This window comes from Pollachius pollachius, assembly GCF_949987615.1.
Source record: "Pollachius pollachius genome assembly, chromosome: 3".
NCBI classification, from domain to species: domain Eukaryota; kingdom Metazoa; phylum Chordata; class Actinopteri; order Gadiformes; family Gadidae; genus Pollachius; species Pollachius pollachius.
In genome coordinates this window covers 24,192,869-24,207,022 of record NC_136936.1, presented here as the reverse complement: position 1 = coordinate 24,207,022, position 14,154 = coordinate 24,192,869, and positions in this window count along the sequence as shown.

The window sequence follows — 14,154 nt, the reverse complement described above, 5'->3', positions numbered from 1 at the left end:
AAACACTACACAGCATCCCTTTAAGGGCCCTCTGGCCCGTTTTACATAAACTAAACAGCGTTCTCTGTGGGAGTGACTCAAGGCTGTCACTGGATATGGGTCTCATGATATGGTTGGCATATCTGTGGTCCCCTGCCTTGGTATTTGTATTGACAGTGGCTTCTCATTGCAACCAAAGGAACACATTTTAAAATGGCCACTTATTACTTTTTTATTAGCCTGTCAACTGATTGATAATGTGAACAGAATTTGAGAAGGTAATTGGGTTATTTTATTGTTTCATCCTCAGTATTTTCATATACACAAAAGAGGTATGTATTAATAATCTTTGGTTTACGACCAGGGCAATGTGCAGTGGGATGTTAATGTACTGCCTAATGTATACACTGGTATTCACAAGTTACGGCATGATAATACATTTAATATGCAATTGTTAAAAATATGTATGTGTATGTACACAATACAATGTGTATGCCTATTTTGGAATCAAATGTATTGTTTTTTAGAGGGTTTTTTATTTAACAGAAAATAAATCAAATACCAGCTGCAGTTCTTCATTTGTGACACAAACCAATATAATTTTATTCCTTCACTTATGATTGTTGAGGGTTTAGTTACACAGTCACAGACCCCTGTATGTATTTTTTCATAATGGTTTGGTTTGAGGGTCCTGGAGTCACTCTCCTGGCTTATGGCAGTGGTGAGACAAAGACCACCATCTCCAAAGGGAGGGGTCAATATTTCAGTGGTGCAACAACAACACGTTCAAAATCAATCTCTTCAAAAGTGATTTATCTAATTATTTTAAATTTTCATAGCTTGTTTTCCTTGTTTGCATAACTATAATAACCATATATAAACACAAAATATGGAGCTATTACGGCAGGTGTCGTAGAATAGGCTTTGCAAAACAACATTTCTAACAGCAGTTTTTTATGTAATTGTATAATTCATTAAAAAAGTATTCGATAGGACACAAATACGCCCTTACTAAAATGCTCCAGTTTTTCCGGAGCTGTTTGCTGCTGACGCGAGCGGACCCGAACTCTCCTGACAGTAGCGGCAGTGGTCTATTAATCAGTATGTCCTCACACCGACCCTATTACTCTGCCATCAGAATCTCTCAGGCCTTATCGGACTAATTTCCTGGTGTTGGCTGAGCTACAGTGTGGGTTTTTGATGCAGAAAACAGGCAGTGCTGAATTGGACACAATGTGGACAGACTGTTATCTGCTGGGAGCTCCCCAGATCAAGATGGGTTCACAAGGTCAAAGTGAGTTTACGTGCTAGATCCATTTCCAACAGGATACAGAGACATCTTTCAACTGAAGCTTCAAATAATATGTAATAATGTATTTAACCTTAGCATAGAAAAATATACTCTTGACTACAAACTTTGTATAACCTAGCTTAAGATCTGCTTAAACCTCCACATATTTGATCCAGACGAAACTTGGGGCAAACTCATCAAAAGGAACAAAAAAGAAACGGCAAACCTTTACCCAAACACATTTGTATAAGAAGAAATGAGAAGCAATCAAAGGTGGTTCTACTTAATTTCAGAAAATCCAACAATATATTCAAGAAAATAATATATACATATGTTTATATATATGTACATATATATATAGCTTCTTGAATTAAATGTCATTGTGCTTTCTCTGACTGATGGCGCATTTGACTCTTAAGAAAATCTTCATCAAGGTGTGACAGTTCAGTTGTATTCCTATCGGATACGGGCAAATGTTTTACCTTGTGAGCCATACCGCAGATATCGAGTCTGAGACAGGTTGTGAACCCTGGCTATTCCGAAGAAATCCCATCTGTCCTTTCCCTGGATGAGCCACACTTATTCAGCAGACCAAAGTCGGGGCAGAAGCCACGTTCAATCATCACTAACTCCAGGCTATAGTCCCGACCGAAACATGGTCATTGTATAATAGTTGCACATGCTAAATGAGACTCCAAGGTGATCATTTAGCTCATTTGACATGGATCCCCTCCTTGTTTATCATCTACCCACGCCTTCCACAATGTAAATGTAAATCAAATACATTTACAGCATATCATTGATCAGGGATGTTCTCCCTCTGGTTTAAAGTGTGGATGCAGGGTATATGGTTGTAGAGACTGTTCTAGCAGAGCATCTCCAAGTGCCAGTTCTTCAACTGATGTTGCAGCTTTGACTTCTCCGCTTATGTCATGGCTGTGTCTTTCGATTACCATGTCCTGGCAACTGTCACATCAGTTCCCCAGCACTGTTATTTCAACTCTGTGGAATTAACATAGCTCTTCTCCCACTGCACGATATTATAGGCAGGAAGGAGAGTGTCGTCAGATGGAGGTGTATATGTAGATGACCAGCAGCAGTAAGAGGTTGAGTACGATGCCGAGGACTCCAAGCTGAGCCAAGAAGCACTCCTCTGGTGAGCTGTTGTACGGGCTGCCCAGGTCCATGTGAAGCCTTTAAAGGGACTCCAGGAAAACTGGCCACTATTAGATATAGTCTGTAGGTTGAGCTTCGGAATTTGTTTAGGTATTAGTATTATACAGGTATTTATATGTGTAAAAAATTCAAGCACAACTGCTATCTTGTCGATGAGTGTGATAAGTGTTACTTTAGATGCAAGAAGCTTAACAAGCCAGACTCTTTGGTCATTGGTAGTTGAAATCGAGGTCAAAATTATTTTCATGTCACGTGAATGTCGTTAAAAAGTTGTTCATTCTGCTGTAAATAATGACTATAAATAGCTCCTGTAAGGTTAAAACGAAACATGTTTTGGGTCAAAACATCTTGATGATAGCAGGGTCATCTCCGGTGCAGGTGTGTTTTGGTGCTGTATAAACACACTCCCCAGTGATCTTTACATGGAGACTCAGCTCTTAGTGCCTTAATATTTAAACGCTTTTGTCTCTAAATAATCGAAGACATGGGCAGTCCTAATGGAAGATGAACCGTGATGCAGCCAAGGAGTTCATTGTTAACAAAACAAGTTGGTGCAACACAAGTTAGTGCCAGTGTGCAGGGCCGTCCTGTTGCTTAAATAACGGAGTCCTGGTGACTTAAGGTCAGGTGACGGTGGTGTAGATGTAGACGAAGATGACCACCAGCAGGTTAAGGATGGTGCCAATGATGCCCAGCACTGCTAGGATTCTCTCTTCGCGGTCGTTGGCGGGCTCCTCCTCTCTGGCGTGAGCACTGCAGACGTTGCGACCATCGGTGACCATGGTTACCATCACAGCACCGCAACCCCACAGGTTGCGATGCCTGGATCGACGGAGAGAGAACGAGGATTGGGTTGGATGATGATGAGGGAGATGGTGATGATTCCATAGATATATGGTTGGTTGGTGTAGTAGGAAGGTGGTGATGAGGACAAAGAGGAGAAAATTGTTAATTCAATATTGGAGTGAAAAAAATAAACTGAAAAATCCTGCAGAGTTGAGGGATATCTCTCTGCAAATGCATATAAATGCATTTCTCATACAAACATGTATACACGTGAGCAAACACAATCACATCCACTGGCTTTCTTTCAGGCATTTTTGCGCTGTGTGTTCGCCTGCATTTCAATATTCATGAAGGGAAAACAATGAAGTGGCTTTTATTGGTTCCCCATCGACCCATCTGGATACCAAATTGAGCCTCACTCTTCATTTGTGTCTTGCATGCTGCTGTCATGTTTGCTCATGTTGATCTCTAGATATTGGGAATTAGATTGTTTGCTGAAGATAGTCATTTTTTGTAGGAACTGTAATTTCTTTCTTTATCTTTTTCCTACCCATCACACACATTTCACGTAACATATATAGTATATCTTATGAAGAGGTTGAAAGGGATAAGATAAGTCTTGCATTTTTTTTATCCCAAATTGAACTTCAAAGCCACGTCCATGGTGGAGATTTGCTACATGGATATCCCATTAGAGCTATGTACGTCAACTCACCTGCATTCACATTGCCCCCTCTCTGCAGTCAATATCGTTTCTTACTCTGCAGTCAATAGTTTGTCTCACTGTGCAGTTTTATTTATTCATGGTTTCTCTGAAGCCTAAACACAGCTCAGGAGTCAACATTGGGGCAATATATTTATGAGTCTGTTGTCTTTTTCCAACACAAAAGACTTTAAATATTGAATAACTCGTTATTTGTATACAGAACATTGCTACTAAAATGATTCTGCTCCCAGCCACAGCTTTATTTGTCCCCCATGTCCTTTTCCCCATTTCCTCTAAGCCTTCTAATCATCTAGTCCTCTTTTGGATGAGTAACTTATTTTCCACTACACTTCCCCCTATCTGATTCTCTTTTTCTATCTTCTTCTCTGGAATTTAAAGTGGAGAAGTCTGCTGCACGCATGCCTATTTTGCCAAGCCCTGTAAACCAGATACCAGATCAGACGACCATCGTGGAGCATCATCACTGATCTAAGATCAATTGTGTCTGTTTAAAAATGAACAAGAGGAGAGGTTGCGGGGGTGAAACCCACCAGGGCTGGTCCTGCTGCATGACACTGAGACAGTATTTGGGCAGGAGCAGGTTTCAACCAAAATTAGGGATGCTTTTGTGATATGTTCTTGGCCATGCATTATCATCTTTATGTTTATGTGTGAACTTAAAACTCACATTGTGCTTCCCCCAAAACATTGTTTCTGTATGTTTGTGTATGTGTGTGTGTGTGTGTGTGTGTGTGTGTGTGTGCGTGTGTGTGTGTGTGTGTATGTATTTCTATGTATGTCTGTACAAGGGCTTGAGGATACCACCATTGTTGTATGGCGCTTAGGCGTTCAACAGTGTAATAGGATTATTTCCAACCCAATTACAAGGGAAAAGAACACCTCTGAACTCCAGGCAAATTAAAGACCCCTACAAACTTATAGATTCATACCACATCGTACCACACCAATAACAAAAAAAAAGACTGAAGGCGATGAGGCTGATGTTAATGTGTTTCAGAAGGTTAAATAACGCCTCACTCTTCTTTGCCTTAACTACTTATGCTCTGGTTTTGGTTTGAAACTATGACGAGAACTAATGGATGGTGATAAATTCAGCCATACATACAAACAAAAAAACATACTTTAATACATCTATCCATCCATCCATGCATGCATACATACCTATTGTCACGATCATACTGCTGGGTAATGTTGAGCTGGAGGGTAACTGGTTGTCGTGCTAACTGTGGGAGTGGCTCCCTTGATTGGCCTTGATTATGGTCACCTGAGGGATCCAATATGGCAGACAGAGGCAAGATGGTATCTGGATAGACAGCATGGTGCCCAGACTTGGTTACTCTCAGAAACCATAAGACTTTGTTAAACCTATTCGCCCTAATACTAGGACAGTACCAGGATCAGGGATTCCTACAGGGAACATGACCACTCCTTTGTCCTGTATGTCTGTCAAGTGTTTGTCTATGTTATATGTCAAACAATAACCAAATGGGACAGGCTACCATTTACCCCAACGCTTGGGCTATCCCTCAACAAGAGAGAGAAGGACCAGAGCTCACCAGGAACCCAGGTGAGTCACTGCGCACGTGGCCAGAAGCTAGTTGCCTGCCAGCTGTGGTTTGTTACCACTTATGTGTCTCGACTCCTGCCTAGACAGAGAGCCGTTTAAACTACACCAGTGGGGTCGTGACATAATACATACATCAACATACATGCATGGATGAATGCAAACATACATAGATACATTCATACATACATACCTACAAAATGTTACGAGAAGAACAAATATAGCCTACTTCTCTGTTAAAAAAACAATTGTGCATTGTTCAGTTTTTTTCAGTTGTGTTGTGATGATTTGTGAGCAGAATAGAAGAACCACCAGGGTTAGGGTTTAAAGAGCCACCAGGGTGAGGGTGAGGGTTAGAAGAGCCACCAGGGGGAGGGTTAGAAGAGCCACCAGGGTGAGGGATAGAAGAGCCACCAGGGTGAGGGTTAGAAGAGCCACCAGGGGGAGGGTTAGAAGAGCCACCAGGGTGAGGGTTAGAAGAGCCACCAGGGTGAGGGTTAGAAGAGCCACCAGGGGGAGGGTTAGAAGAGCCACCAGGGTGAGGGTTAGAAGAGCCACCAGGGGGAGGGTTAGAAGAGCCACCAGGGGGAGGGTTAGAGGACCACACAAGGATAAGCCACCAGGCTCGGGATGCCCTGTGGCTGATGGCACAGTGGGCTTTTCTCAGATATTCGTTCCAGAGATTATTCCAGTTGATCTCCATTCTGCAGGCGACCAACCTCCTCCGTCATGTCACCCTCTATCATTGTCATCTTCATTGCAGTTGTCACATAGTCCTCTCCTCCAAGAATACATAATCCCTGCTTATGTTTTCTGTGTGCTGCGGCAGGCTGCTCTCTTTTTCATTTGACATCCTGTTTAGCAGATTGATGGTGTTTTCCAAGACAGATATGAATGCTGCGTACAGCGGCAGAACAGGGCTTATGTCATGAAATTGGCTGTTTGACACTAACACGTCTCCACTGGCAACTTTGGACAAGCACAACCTCAAACCCTGCAAATCCAACACTACTTAAACCAAATCAACATTGCAAACCCTGGTCCTGTGCTTCCTGCAGCAGCAGCAGCAGCAGCAGCAGCAGCAGCAGCAGCTTTGCCCAGGTCATTAAAACTGCATTAAAACTCCTAAGAGCAACCTGGTCACATAGGAATCCGTGAAATGACCACGGGCGCTTAACTCAAAATCCCTGGTGGCCTCACGGAATCACTGCAATTTACATTTACATTTACATTTAGGGCATTTAGCAGACGCTTTTGTCCAAGTGATTTACAATAAGTGAATTTGTTACTATAAGTACATTTGTCATAAGAAGTGAAACAATATATCGCTGTCGGTACAGTAAAGATGTTCATAGAACCAAGTGCAAGCATTACAATCGCTAGGCTAACCCATTCCCCGTGTAAAGCAACGATAGCAGCTACTGTAGATGCTACACAATTAAGTACCTTGAAGTGTAATGTACAAGTGCCAGGACGTACAACATTCAGTGGTGGCTGTGCATTGGTTTCTATGCAGAGTCGAGGTGAACTCTGAACAGGTGAGTTTTGAGTCTTTTAAGGAAGCTGGTGAGCGACTCTGCGATCCTGACATCGGTAGGGAGCTCGTTCCACCACTGAGGTCCCAAAACAGAGAAAAGTTGTGACTTCGCTGATCGACCTTTGCTTGCTCTTAGCGATGGCGGTACCAGACGTCCAGTTGAGCGGAGGGATCGATCTGGGGTGTGTGGCTTTACTAATGCTTGGAGGTAGGCAGGGGCAGTTCCATCAACTACCTTGTATGCCAGTACCATCATCTTGAATCTGATGCGAGCTATTACAGGGAGCCAGTGGAGGTCTCGGAAGAGGGGGGTTACATGTGAGAACTTTGGTAGGTTGAACAAGAGGCTCGCTGTCGCATTCTGGATGCGCTGCAATTTCCATGATGCGGCCACGAAATTTGCTCCAATGCAAGTTAATGACACTCATATTCCGTGGCACACACACAGATCCCAGTTTCAACGACCGAGTCGACCACAGGCGCTTAACTCAAAATCCCTGGTGGCCTCACGGAATCACTGCAATTTCCGTGATGCAGCCATGGATTTTGCTCCAATGCACGTTAATGACACTCATATTCCGTGGCACACACACAGATCCACGTTTCAACAATAAGTCAACCATGGGCGCTTAATAAAATTGAGATTCTTATAGTTGTTAATAAACGCATTACAAACCCATTTATTGAGTTTTATTAACTTACCTATTATGTCATTGTTAAACCTTTACTAAGCATTTTTTATGCTTATTAAGGTTAATAAATCATTTATTAAACTGCCAATTATGCATTTTGCAGGTATGGGATCTAAAGCGGAATCAAAGCTTATTAAGGTTAATAAGTCCTTTAATATACATTTAATAACAGGTAATGAGTACTATATATGTGATCAAGATTGATAAAAGGTAAAATAAAAAATACATATACCGTAAATACAATGGCGGTGAAGCACATCTTTTGAAAAATATTTATTTTTTTAATTAAAAAAAAACTTCATAACGTATTCTTGAACATCAACATTTAAAAAAACGGACTAGAAATCCAAGTCTGGCTTCTCCATGGCCTCAGGGGATGGTTGGGAATTCTTCTGGCAGGTCTTTCTTGTCACTCTATAGGGGGATTATTTGTTTATCAACACGGCGGATGCGCGAGCAGAAGGATGGCAAAAAAAAAATTGGCTTGACCGGTTGCCATGGTTATCGCCATGTGGTTAATTTGCAATTGCGGTGTTAATTACTGATTTTTTTCAGCTTACTGTTACATTAAACTGTAATCAGGCAACGCGGTTATATGCTATAGACCCTAGAGTATCTGTGGTATAAAGGCTGGGATGAAATTCGAATTATAAATATGTACAATCCATAACGTTAGCTCTCTGGCTCATAGCTCAGCGGAATAGAATACCTCCCGTTGCCAAGTCGTAGCTACGGTCCGTCCTATTTATGTGAAAACCTTTGTATTTGGATTGTAAAACGCATGAAAATATGAATGAATGATCTTGATTTCTTTTCTTTGGCAAGTGACCATGGTATAAGCGGGATAAGGCCCTTCGAGGTGTCAAAAACATGGTTGATCGATCGTAATTAAAGGGGACTACTTTTTGAGGGAGATTAACTCATAGTATACATTTAATGCAATACGAATAAGAAAAAGCATGATTATTAAAGTATTAGAATTGTTTTATTATGTTGGCAAGCAAGAAGTAGAATAAATGGGATAATCAGTCTTATTAAAAGGGTTTGTGCAACAAACCCCACAACAAGACATGATTGCGGCTCTTGTCGGCCTCGTCTCTTTCTGCCAACAACATGCGCGTAGAGTGGTGAGAGACATAGAGTGATGTAGACTGATAATCCCTCTATAAAGAAACACAAAGAACATTGACCACAATAGACAGTTAGCAGACAGGTTACAATAAGCATTAAGCCATTTAGACATGGATTCATGACACAGCTGTTAGAATTAGATACGTTTGGTTACCTAGTTTCATATGATAGCATAAGCTAAACGTTAGCTCAAATGTAGCACGCCAAAGCCTCTGAAAGAAAGTAATGTAAGCCAAAAAAGTTTGCTGAAAAAGTAAACAAGGTATGCAACATATAAAAAAAATGACGCAGTGTGTAATACATTCTCTCTTTAGATGCAAAGAGCTAGCTTGCTAGATCCAGCTACCAGTACTACAGCATTCTTAAACTTACCAGAGAGTCATCCTCCAGTTCGGAACTCTTCCTCTTATCTATGTTTTCTGTGCTTGTTCCTGTCTTTGGTTTGTCAGTTGTTGGTCTTGGGTGCTCGTGCCGACAAATCCGACATGTTCTCCAAACTTTCGTCAAACACTTCATCAAGCATATGCATCAAGCCGTCATCCACTTGCATAAACATAACCTCCGGTTTAAAACGACCTTGAAAATAAAAGCATTTTAAGGATATATTATATGAGGCACAAAACAGATCACACTCGCCCAACATGTGCGGATTTATTAACCTTAATAAGTATAACAAATGCTTCGTAAAGTTTATAAAATTACATAATAGGTAAGTTAGTAAGACTCAATAAATGGGTTTGTAATGCTTTTATTAACAACTATAAGAAACTCAAGACTATTATTAATAGTATTAAGCAATCAATAAATAGCTAACACGTTTCTTATAAGTGCTTTTAAAAGTCTTATAATAACACAAACATGTTTATTATGTTTTAATTAACACTTATAGTCTTCTTAACACCTATTAATATTAATAAGCATATAATAAGTGTCTTACCTATTAACAAAGGCTTATTACAAGGACCTTAATATAAAGCGTTACCCAAGAATTTATATCGATGTAACGAGAAAGGATGTAAGGATAACGGCAAGAAAATAAAGGCTACATGGGTATAGTAATTTAAATATAATTAACTTATAAAGCATATAGCGAACCAACGAGACGATAGTTGTTGGCCAGCATAGGCTGAATTTTAACCAAATTCACCCATGTATATTCACGGATCCCTGTCAGACCAGGTTGACTCCATTGTTGAAACGGGGATCTGTGTGTGTGCCACGGAATATCAGTTTCGTTTACTTGCATTGGCGCAAAAACCTTGGCCATGTCACGGAAATTGCAGTGATTCCGTGAGGCCACCACGGATTTTGAGTTAAGCGCCCGTGGTCATTTCACAGATTCTTGTGAGATCAGGTTGCCTAGGCTTTTGCAGCATCTACCAATTTGTTGGCTGTTCCATTAACTGGACTACAGTTGTACTGTTGATTCTTTGACGTACCTTTAACCTTTAACCTGTGTGTTTGTGTGTGTGTGTGTGTGTGTGTGTGTGTGTGTGTGTGTGTGTGTGTGTGTGTGTGTGTGTGTGTGTGTGTGTGTTTTCTTTGTGTGTTAGTGTGCAAGGTTTAGAGTACCGTGGGATTACTTATTTCCAGTCTCTATCACCTTTGCTTACAACAAGATTTTAGTTGGTTTGATCAAAATCCTCAAGTGATACTCATATATGTCTGTTTTCACATATTTATGTAGTAATGAATAGAGATGAGCCAGTTGAAATACCAACTATACTTGCCTTAACTATCCACATCAAAAGGTTTAATGAAAAAGAAATTGACAAATTTAGTAAATTGTAATTAATTGTTTGACTGCAGTAATGAATTAGTGTAATTTATCCATTAAATCAAACCAATGCCCTTCTCCCGCTGCTGTCTCTGTGTCATTCTTAGTTAGCCAGATGTGCTTGCTTAACAACCCAGTCTGTGCTGTGCAATGCGTGTTAGCTGGGCAACAGAGAGTCACTCCCTTACTTGTCACCCACTCTCTCTCTCCCTCCCTTACTCGCTCTATCCTTCACAATGTCCCTGTCCTTCTTCTCATCCATTTCTATTTAAAACATAAGGCAAACCTCCACACATCAATTCACATTTGACCCTGCAACTACATGCATACAGAGTCAGAACTTGCATTCACACATTGATGCACGCATGGATACACACATTCAGATACACATAGATATAGATGTACACACACACACACACACACACACACACACACACACACACACACACACACACACACACACACACACACACACACACACACACACACACACAAACACACACACAAAAATACACGATAGGATGAGTTCAAACTGAAAATCTGAAAATCAAATCTGGAGCTGAACACTAATAAAACCAAGGTGATGGTGGTGACCTCTTCCGACAAGCAGAGGGCGCTGGCTACAGCAGTCACCACCACAATCCATGGGGAGCCTGTTGAGCATGTGGAGGAGTACAAATATCTGGGTACCATCTTCGACAGTTTGCTCAAATTCTCCTCCAACACCGAGGAGATTCTCAAAAAAAGTCACCAGAGGCAGTACCTTCTAAGGAGGATCAACTCCTTTGGAGTAAGTAAGATCATCCTCTATATATATATATATATATATATAAAATTTCCTGTCTATCTACCCCATTGCACATTTATGTTTAGTTTATTTTATGTACATTCTTGGCAGGTATGTTGTTTTTTTTTTAATATATTGTCCATAACTTATTTATTTATCTATTTTTAGTCGTGTTTGTCATTGTTGTTATGTCTGCTCTACATGCCTTACCTTTAATTGCCCCCTGGGGATAAATAAAGTTTCTTGAATCTTGAATCTTGAAACAGTGATGCTGTTGCGACCAGAACCATATGACACTAATGGCGAGCTCATGTCTCTGGGAATTATGGGGAAAACATTTTTGTGACGTCAGAAAGTTCTCGTGAGCGACACCTCATGACGCTCTTATGATTCTACTGGGGCCAGATTTTGATAACAGAGTTGCCCAGTTGGTGACGTATGGTTTACCAGTGAAGCGCATGAACATGGAGGAACAGTTTTTTTCGCTGTCGGGATGACGCGTAAGCGTCATCCCTGACTGAGGAGGCGTCTCGTTATCACCAGGACCATGAACGCGCCTTAACTCAGTGGAAGAATCACATCTCCCAAGCTATAGCCTTCTCGTTGTGTGTGTGTGTGTGTGTGTGTGTGTGTGTGTGTGTGTGTGTGTGTGTGTGTTTGTGTGATTGTGTGTGTGTGTGTGTGTGTGTGTGTGTGTGTGTGTGTGTGTGTGTGTCTTTAAGAGAATAGCGAGCCGGTGCGTGATTAAAAGTACCCCAATAGAGCGGGAAAAACCGCCCAATCTGGCAACACTGCCTGAACGTCCTCAATAAGTAGCCCAATCTGGCAGGAAAAAAAACCCAATCTGGCAACACCGACGTCCTCACGCTCAAGCGTCAACGGAAATCAATGAGACCAACTGAAAACGAAGCCAGTATGAAACTAAACCTGTGATTCTGAATAAAGTTTAAATGACATTGAAATTCTGTTTAGATATTATTGAATATACCATTGTGTAGATTTGTCAAATGTTATGAATGAAGGTAAACGGTTGAAACATTATTGAGTTACGATGTCTTAAGAAGTAACAGTGTCAGAATGGGCAGACGTCTTCATTGAAAACAGCTGAAAGCGAAGCCAGTATGAAACTAAAACTGTGAAGAATATCTGCCCATTACTTTGCTCTCCCCTGCCTCTGTGGGCCGCCCCCAAAAGTTGCCACCGCTCATGTACACTTTGACCAATCAGAGCGAGGCTCTGATTATCCGTTCTTATTGGCTGTGGGACTGTCCGTTCACCTTGGCAACGACGTTGGTGCGTCCCTGCGTGAGCGTTTACGAGCCTAGCAGTCTGACAGTTTTGCACTACTACGGCGACAACAAATGAATAGCAATGTCTTCATCAACGGCCCCTAAATTTCCCATTCCCCGGATACCAACAACTAACACCGCTAAGACAGCGAAAAAAAGAGGAAAGACACTTGTTGAAAGGACAGCTACTAAAAGGGAGGCAGAGAGAGCTCGAAATAAAACCAGAGTAAACATTGGCGTGGCTTATGAGCGATGGAGAGAGTTACGTGACCTGAGGAACGTAAAATCGGAGGCTACATTTCTTATAGACAGGTAAGGAATAGTGATATCTCTCCATGGTATATTGTGAAGAATATGTAAAGTGTCGGCTGGTATGGTTTTTTACTAGGCAGAGCCACGATAACTGTTACATTACGGTTCTGTAATGTAACCGTTTCAATACGGTTCTGTAGGATGTCTTGCATCGGCCCATGGTTCTTTTCCGGTCCGTTTTATGTGTTAGTAATGGTCACACTAGCCTGTCGGAATAACACAGAGATTGTGCTCACACGTCGCCTAGGCCTCAACGCAGCTGTGGATAATGTCCGAGTCACGTTTGTGTAAAAGCTAATTTGACACAACTGCCAAGATAAGCACAGCGAGGGAAGTGTAGCATATGATATTCCATGTATTGTTATAACGTTGTTGCAATGGTGTTTCGTCTTCCTATCAATGTAACTGAATTCACATGAACGCGCATAACTGACGTTCGGAGGGAGGAGCTACAGCAGGTAGAGCGTGGCAGGGAGGGACCAGAGAGAGCACAACGGAATCTCAACGGCTGTTTTCTCCAAAATTACCCACCCTAGCTTTAATCATAATCTTATGAGTTTCTTATAGTTAATAAAAGTATTACAAACCATTTATTGAGTCTTACTAACTTACCTATTACCTTTTCTAAACATTTTTTATGCTTATTAAGGTTAATAAGTCTGCGCATGTTGAGCGAGTGTGATCTGTTTTGTGCCTCATATAATATATCCTTTAAAGGCTTTTATTTTGAAGGTAATTTTAAACCGGAAGTTCAGTTTATGCAAGTGGAAGATGGTTTGAAGAACATGTTTGGAGAACGTTTGGAGAACATGTAGTACTAGGAATCAGCACGAGCACCCCAAACGAACAACTGACAGACAAAAGACAGGAACAAGCACAGAAAAATGGATAAGAGGAAGAGGTCCGAACTGGAGGATGACTCTGTGGTAAGTTTAAGAATGTAATGCTATAGTAACGGTAGCTGGATCTAGCTAGCTAGCTGTTTGCTAGCAAACTTTTTTGGCTTACATTTCATTCTTTCAGAGGCTTTGGCGTGCTATATTTGAGCTAACGTTTAGCTTATGCTATAGGGTTTCCGCGGGGTTGTTAAAGGTATTAAAAGGTAG